We start from the raw sequence: 7,330 nt of genomic DNA, 5'->3' as shown, positions 1-7,330 counted from the left end.
TGATTTTTTTCTCAGTCAGTTTATCCTTTGAATAGTGAAAGGCTTCCTTTTCTTTGAGTTAATTTAGTATCCAGACACTTTGCTGAACTTGTTTAACAGCAATAGCAGTTCTCTCATGGATGTTTTTGTTTCACTTATATATACTACCATATTATCAGCAAATAGGATTATCTTGACTTCCCTCTTTATCATTTGTATCCCTTTAATCATGTGTTGCCTAATCGCTCTGGCTCTACCTTCAAGTACTGTATTGAAGAGATGGGGGAGAGTGGATAGGCTTGTCTTGTCCCTGCTTTTAGTGAGATTGCTTCAAGATTGCCCCATTTAGTTTGATGTTAGCTATTTTCTAGCTGTGTATTGTTTTCGTTATAATTAGTAAGGACCTTGAATTTCTATGCTCTCCAAAAGTTTTGGCATGAAATTGTTGTTGTAAAAATATAAAAATAAAAATGTATTGTTGGTCTTTTACCCCGCTAGGTACTCACTGTGGTGCCCCAAGATATCTGCTAGATATCTTGGCAGAAACACAGCCCAGCTGCACACTTTCTTACACTCAAATCCTCACATAAAAGAACACACAACACAATTATCTTAGATCCATTTGGTAAGATATAATTGCCCAGTTAAACATACAAAGACCGGTACTATCCATCCCTTGAGAACATTAATAACAACCTGTAAATACACTGAGCAGAATCTTAACATCACCTGCCATGGCTTCTCCCCTCTCTCTGTCTCTCTGTCTCCTCTCTCCCCTAGTCTCCTCCTCTTCCTTCAAACTTCTCTCCCGCCCATCCTTCCTTCTCCTCCAATGACAGGCCTCCTTCTATCCTGTACCTGCCTCACCTGTGACATCATCCTACATGAAATGGTGTTCTATATTATCAAAAGCTTTCTCAGAATATAATGAGCTGAATATGCGTTTTTTTCCCTTTGAGTTTGGATACATGGTGAAATCTGTCAATAGATTTCTGTATATTGATATATCCATGCATCACTGTATGAACCCTGTTGGTCTTGATGGATGATCATTTTAATGTGTCATTGGATTCAGTTTATTAGAATATTATTGAGTATTTTGGCATCAATATTCATAAGGGAAATTGATCTATAGATCTCTTTGTTAGGTCTAGGTTTTGATTAGGTATCACTGTAACTGTGGCTTCACAAAGCATTTAGGGTAGTGTTCTTTGTGTTTCTATTTTATGAAATGTTTAAGAAGTATTGGTTTAGAGAATTCTGTACTAAAACCATCTGGTCTCAAGAATTTTTGTTTGGGAAACTTTTAGTGACTGATTCTGTTTCATTAGGGGTAGGGAAATGTTTAGATGGTTTAACTGATCCTGATTTAATTTTGGAAACTGGTTTTGGTCTAGAAAATTATCCATTTCATCTAGATTTTACAGTTTTGTTTACTATAGGCTTTTGTAATAGGATCTCACCGGTTTTTTTTTTTTGTTTTTTGTTTTTTGTTTTTTGTTTTGTTTTTCTGTTTTGGTTTTTTAGTTTTTGTTGTTTTTATTTCTTGAGTTTCTGTTAGGTCTCTGGTTCCATTTCTGATTTTGTTAGTTTTGATACTATATTTGTGTACTTTTGTTAGTATGGCTAAGGTTTTATATATCTTGCTGATTTTCTTAAAGAACCAGCTTTTGGTTTTGTGGATTTTTGTACAGCTCTCTTTGTTCCACTTGATTGATTTCAGCCCTCAGTTTGATGATTTTCTGCTGTCTAGTCTTCTTGGATATGTTTCTTTTTTTTTGTTCTAATGCTCTCACATGTGCTATTAAGCTGCTAGTATATGCTCTCTCCAATTATTTTTATGAAAGCACTCTGAGCTATTTAATTTCCTCTTAACACTGCTTTCATTGTATACCATAAATTTCCGTATGTTTTGCCTTCATATTTGTTAAATTCTAAAATGTCTTTAATTTCTTTCCTCATTTCTTCCCTGACTGAATTATCATTGAGTAGAAAATTGTTCAGCTTCGCTGTGTATGTGGGCTTTCTGTTGTTTTTATTGTTGTTGCAGACCAGTCTTAGTCCACGGTGATATGATAAGATACATGAGATTAGTTACATCTTCTTGTATTGGTTGAGGCTTTGTTGTGTGTCCAATTAATATGGTTAATTTTGTAGAAAGTACCCTGACATGCTGAGACAAATGTATATTCTTTTTTATTTTTTTTACAGTGAAATGTACTATAGATATCTGTTAAGTTCATTAGGTTCATAACATTTGTCAATTTCACTGCCTCTTTGTTTACTTTCTGTTTCCATGATGAGAGTGAGGTGTTAAAGTCTCCTACAGTTAGTATAAGTTTCAATGTGTGCTTTGAGATTTAGTAATATTTCTTTTACAAATGTCTGTGCCTTTGCATTTGAGGCTTAGCTGTTCAGACTTAGGAGTTCATCTTTGTGGATTATTTCTTTGATTAGTATATAGTGTTCTTCTCCATATTTTTGATAATGTTTGATTGAAAGTGTATTTTTATTAGATAGTAGAATTGCTACCCAAGCTTTTTTCTTGTGAACATTTGCCTCAGAAATTTTTGCCTTTGACTTTGGGGTAGTATCTCTCTTTATCACTATTATATGTTTACAGTATCCAGCAAAAACCTGGGTCCTCTTTATGTATCTGCCCTGTTAGTCTATGTATTTTTGTTTGTGAATTGAGTCCATTGGTGTTGATAGATATTGAGGACCAATGATTGTTGTTATTTTGCTTTTAGAGGTGGAATTATGATTGTGTGGTTCTCTTCTTTTGGGTTTGTTGTGAGATTAGTTTCTTGTATTTATTGGCTGTAGTTTTCCTCCTTGTTTTAGAGTTTTCATTCTATTTTCCTTTGTAGAAAAGGATTGGTAGAAAGATATTGTATACATTTGGTTTGTCATGGAATATCTTGGTTTCTACCTTTATGGTCGTCGAGAGTTTTGCTGGGTATAGTAGCCTGGGCTCACATTTTGTTCTCTTGGTGTCTGTATGACATCTGCCCAAGATCTCCTTGCTTTTCAAGACTATGTTGAGAAGTCTGGTGAAATTTTGACAGGTCTGCCCTTACATATTATTTGAACTTCCTCCCTTACTGCTTTAAATACTTTTTCTTTGTTCTGTTCATTTGGTGTATTAATTATTGTGTGACAGGAAGAATTTATTCTCTGGTCCCATCTGTTTGGTGTTCTGTGGTTTTCTTGTATGTTTATGGGCATCTCTTTATTTAGGATAGGGAAGTTTTCTAAAAATATGGAATGCTTCATGAATCTGTGTGTTATTCTTGAGTAGGAGCCATGCTAATTTTCTGTATTGTTACAATTTTAGTATATGTGCTGCCGAAGTGAGCACCAGTGTGATTTTCTTTTGAGAAATCTCATTATTTCACATATTTATATAGATAATACGTTATGGATGCAAGGAAGTTTTAACAAGCAGTCCAAAAATTAGATTATAGATGGAATGTAGTAGTATTAGATTTAAGACAATGGAATATACTGGAAGATGAGACTCCACCATAGTATAAGGGAACTGATTTAGTGTGTCCAGAGACTGACACAGGGAACTAAGCAACAGAAACCAAGGCTAATTGGCATCATCGGAGCCCATTCTCCTACGAAAGCAAATATTGGGTATCCAAACACCAGAAAATTCCTCCTGTCACATGAGAGTCAAAACATCCAATGCACAAAACAGAAAAAAGAATAATAAAAGCAGTAAGGGCAAAAGGTTTAGCAATATATGAAAGCAGACATACAACAACTAGGGCAGAACTCTCACCAGAGACAATGAAAGTTAAAAGATCCTGGGCAGATGTCATAGAGACCCTAAGACAACACAAATGCCAGTCGAGGCTATTATACCAGCAAAACTCTCAATTAATATAGATGGAGAAACCACAATATTCTATTACAAAGCCAAATTTAAACAATAACTTTCTACAAATGCAGCCCTACAAAGGATAATAGATGGAAATGTCCAACACAAGGAGGGAGACTACACCCAAACAAAAGCAAGAGAATAAACTCCTTGCAATAAAACCAAAATAAGAGACACACACAAATATAATTAAACCTCTAACAATGAAAATAACAGGAAGTAATAATCACTATTACTTAATACCTCTTAAAATCAATGGACTCAATTCCCCAATAAAAAGATAGACTGACAAACTGGATACATAAAGAGGACCCAACATTTTGTTGCATACAAGAAACACACCTCAGGACAAAGACAGACACTGACGTATAGTAAAAGTCTGAAAAACAACTTTCCAAGGAAATGGTCCAAAGAAATAACCTGGAGTAGCCATTCTAATATTGAGTAAAATTGACTTCAATCAAACTTCGTCAACTTCATATTTATCAAAGAAACAATCCCCCATGATGAACTCTCAATCCTATTTATCTATGCTGCAAATGCAAGGGCAACTACATTCATACAGAAACCTTACTAAAGCTCAAATCACACATTGCACCTCAAACAACAATAGTAGAAGATTTCATCACCCTACTCTTATCAAGGGACAGATCACGGCAACAGAAATTAAACAGAGACATAGAAAACCTAACAGAAGTTATGAACCAAATGGATTTAATAAATATGTATAGAACATTTCATTTAGCTCAGTGGTACAGCGCTTGCCTAGGAAGCGCAAGGCCCTGGGTTCAGTCCCCAGCTCCGAAAAAAAAGAACCAAAAAAAAAAAAAAAGAACATTTCATTCAAAAACAAAAGGATATACCTTCTTCTTCTTAGCAACTCACGTTACTTTTGCCAAAATTGACCATAAAATTGGTCACAAAACAGGCCTAAACAGGTACAAGAACTTGGAAATAATTTTGTGCATCCTATCAGATCACCACAGACTAAGGCTGGTCCTCAATAACAACAATAACAACAGAAATACCACATGTAATTGGAGTTCAACAAAACTCTACTCAATAATAACTTGGTCAAGGAAGAAATAAAGAAGAAATTAAAGACTTTTTAGAATTTAATGGAAACGAAGGAACAACAAACCCAAACTTATGGTGGAAAAATGAAAGCAGAGCTAAGAGGAAAACTCATAGCACTGAGTGTCTCCAAAAAGAACCAGGAGAGAGCATACATTAGCATCATGATAGCACACATGAAAGCTCTGAAACAAAAAGAAGCAAATATATGCAAGAGGAGTAGAAGGCAGGAAATAATCAAACTCAAGGCTGAAATCAACCAAGTACAAACAAAGCTAACTATACATAGAATCAACAAAACCAGGAGCTGGTTCTTTAAGAAAATGAACAAGATTGATAAACCATTAAGCAGATTAACCAGAGGGCACAGAATGTATACTCAAATTAAGAAGATAAGAAGTGAAAAAGGAGACATAACAACAGAATCTGAGACAATTCCAAAGGAAAAAAAATCATCAGACTTACTACAAAAGCCTATATTCAACAAAACTTAAAAATCAGGAGGAAGTGGACAATTCCCTCGAAAAATACCAGGTATCAAAGTTAAATCAGGATCAGATGAAACATCTAAACTGCCCTATAACCCCTAAAGAAATACAAGCAGTTATCAAAAATGTCACAAAAACAATAACAACAACAACACCCAAAAGAGCCCAGGAACAAATGGGTTTAGTGCTGAATTCTATCAGAACTTCCTAGAAGACCTCATAAGGATACTGTTCAAACTATTCCAGAAAAAAGAAAGAGACAGAGAACTACCTAATTTCTTCTATGAAGCCAGAATTACACTTATACGTTAACCACCCAAAGATCCAAAAAGGAAGAGAATTTCAGACCAATTTTCCTTATGAACATTGACCCAAAAATACTCAATAAAATTCTTCCAAATTGAATCCAAGGAAACATCAAAATGATCATCCATCATGATCAATTAGGCTTTATCCCAGGGATGCAGGGATGGTTCAATATACAGAAATCTTTCAAGGTAATCCACTGAAAAAAAATTCCAGGAAAAAAATAAACACATGATCATTTCATTAGATACTGAGAAATCATTTGACAAAATTCAACACATCTTCATGATAAAAGTCATGGAAAGATCAGGAATTCAAGGACCATAATTATACATATAAAAGCAATACACACCAACCACATACCTAACTTCAAACTAAATGGAGGAAAAACTTGAAACAATCCCACTAAAATCAGGGATTAGACAAGGCTGCCCACTCTCTCCCTACTTTTTCAATATAGTACTCAAAATCCTAGCCAGAGCAATAAGACAATGAAAGAAGGTCAACTGATCGGGCGAGATGTAAATGGGTAGTTTTGGCATAAAATTAAATGTAAACTTCTTTGATAAGACTTTAGAAAGTTAAAGTATAATATAGGGAGAATCTCTAAACCATTAATTAAAAAAATAAGAAAGGATTCTCTGTTGACTCTCTGAGTTTTTAGGAAGATTTAGCACTCAAACTCATTGTCTTCCTCCCGAAGCATTTCTGATCCTGGGACCTGTGTAACAATAAATTCAAGTCTAAGAATCTGTAGAAAATAAATACACTTCATATGATTGCTGTGCATGTGAATGTTTTGTACCATTCTTCCATGAAACACATCACAGAAGGTGAGTTTTAAGGATACAATGAGAAATGCAGAAATTATAAACATGAATGTGTTTATAAAAGGTCCATAACCTACATAAAGTTGTAATTTTCAGAGAATGGTTTTGAGATGTCTCAGCAACTAAGAGGATTTACTGTTCTTGAAGAGGACCTAGATTCATTATCAGTATCCACATGATGGCTTGAAAACACTCTGGTTCCACGGGAACCAAATAATTACCTAAAAATGTACATGTCAGTAAGTGTATAGGGAATTATTAACATTTGATATCTTGGAATATTCGTGTACTCAGAAATGCATATTTGCATTAAATAAAAAAGTAATGAAAAATGAAGCATGAATTTAAAAGGGAGTAAATAGGAATATTTGTGAAGATTTGGAGGGAAGACATGAAGAAATGTCATAATTAAAATGCAATCTCACAAATAAAAATTCAAAAAAGTAGTAGCTGCATCATCTCAATAACATCTGCAAATACCTATGAGAGTACTATATAATTACTTATTTAATTCCCAGAATTAGTTCATATCTTAGAGCCTAGGAAACATAATAAGAACTTAATAAGGAAATTCTACATTGAACTAGGCATAAATCAAAATAAGTGCGACTCACAGACTGGAGCTGTTCTTTTTAAGGTGAGCATACTCTCTACAAATATACCCATATTGTCTCTCTAATCTTACCATCATAGGATCATGGCCTCTTCATGGATCACAAACGTGGCTTCAGCTGTTCCTAGCCTCTGATGATTTGCATATACCC

The 7,330-nt window shown here is 34.4% G+C and overlaps 1 non-coding gene across 1 annotated transcript; it reads right to left on the bottom strand.

Moving 5' to 3' along the window:
• Positions 1–3,235: 3,235 nt before the first annotated feature.
• Positions 3,236–3,340, bottom strand: Rnu6-936 (RNA, U6 small nuclear 936). Its single transcript, XR_015687423.1, has one exon. It is a non-coding gene; the product is annotated as a U6 spliceosomal RNA (small nuclear RNA).
• Positions 3,341–7,330: the final 3,990 nt, after the last annotated feature.

Source organism: Rattus norvegicus, chromosome 4 (assembly GCF_021556685.1).
Source record: "Rattus norvegicus strain SHRSP/BbbUtx chromosome 4, alternate assembly SHRSP_T2T, whole genome shotgun sequence".
Taxonomy (NCBI): Eukaryota; Metazoa; Chordata; class Mammalia; order Rodentia; family Muridae; genus Rattus; species Rattus norvegicus.
Note: the sequence above shows the minus strand (reverse complement) of the source record. Positions and strands in the feature narration are given on the sequence as shown.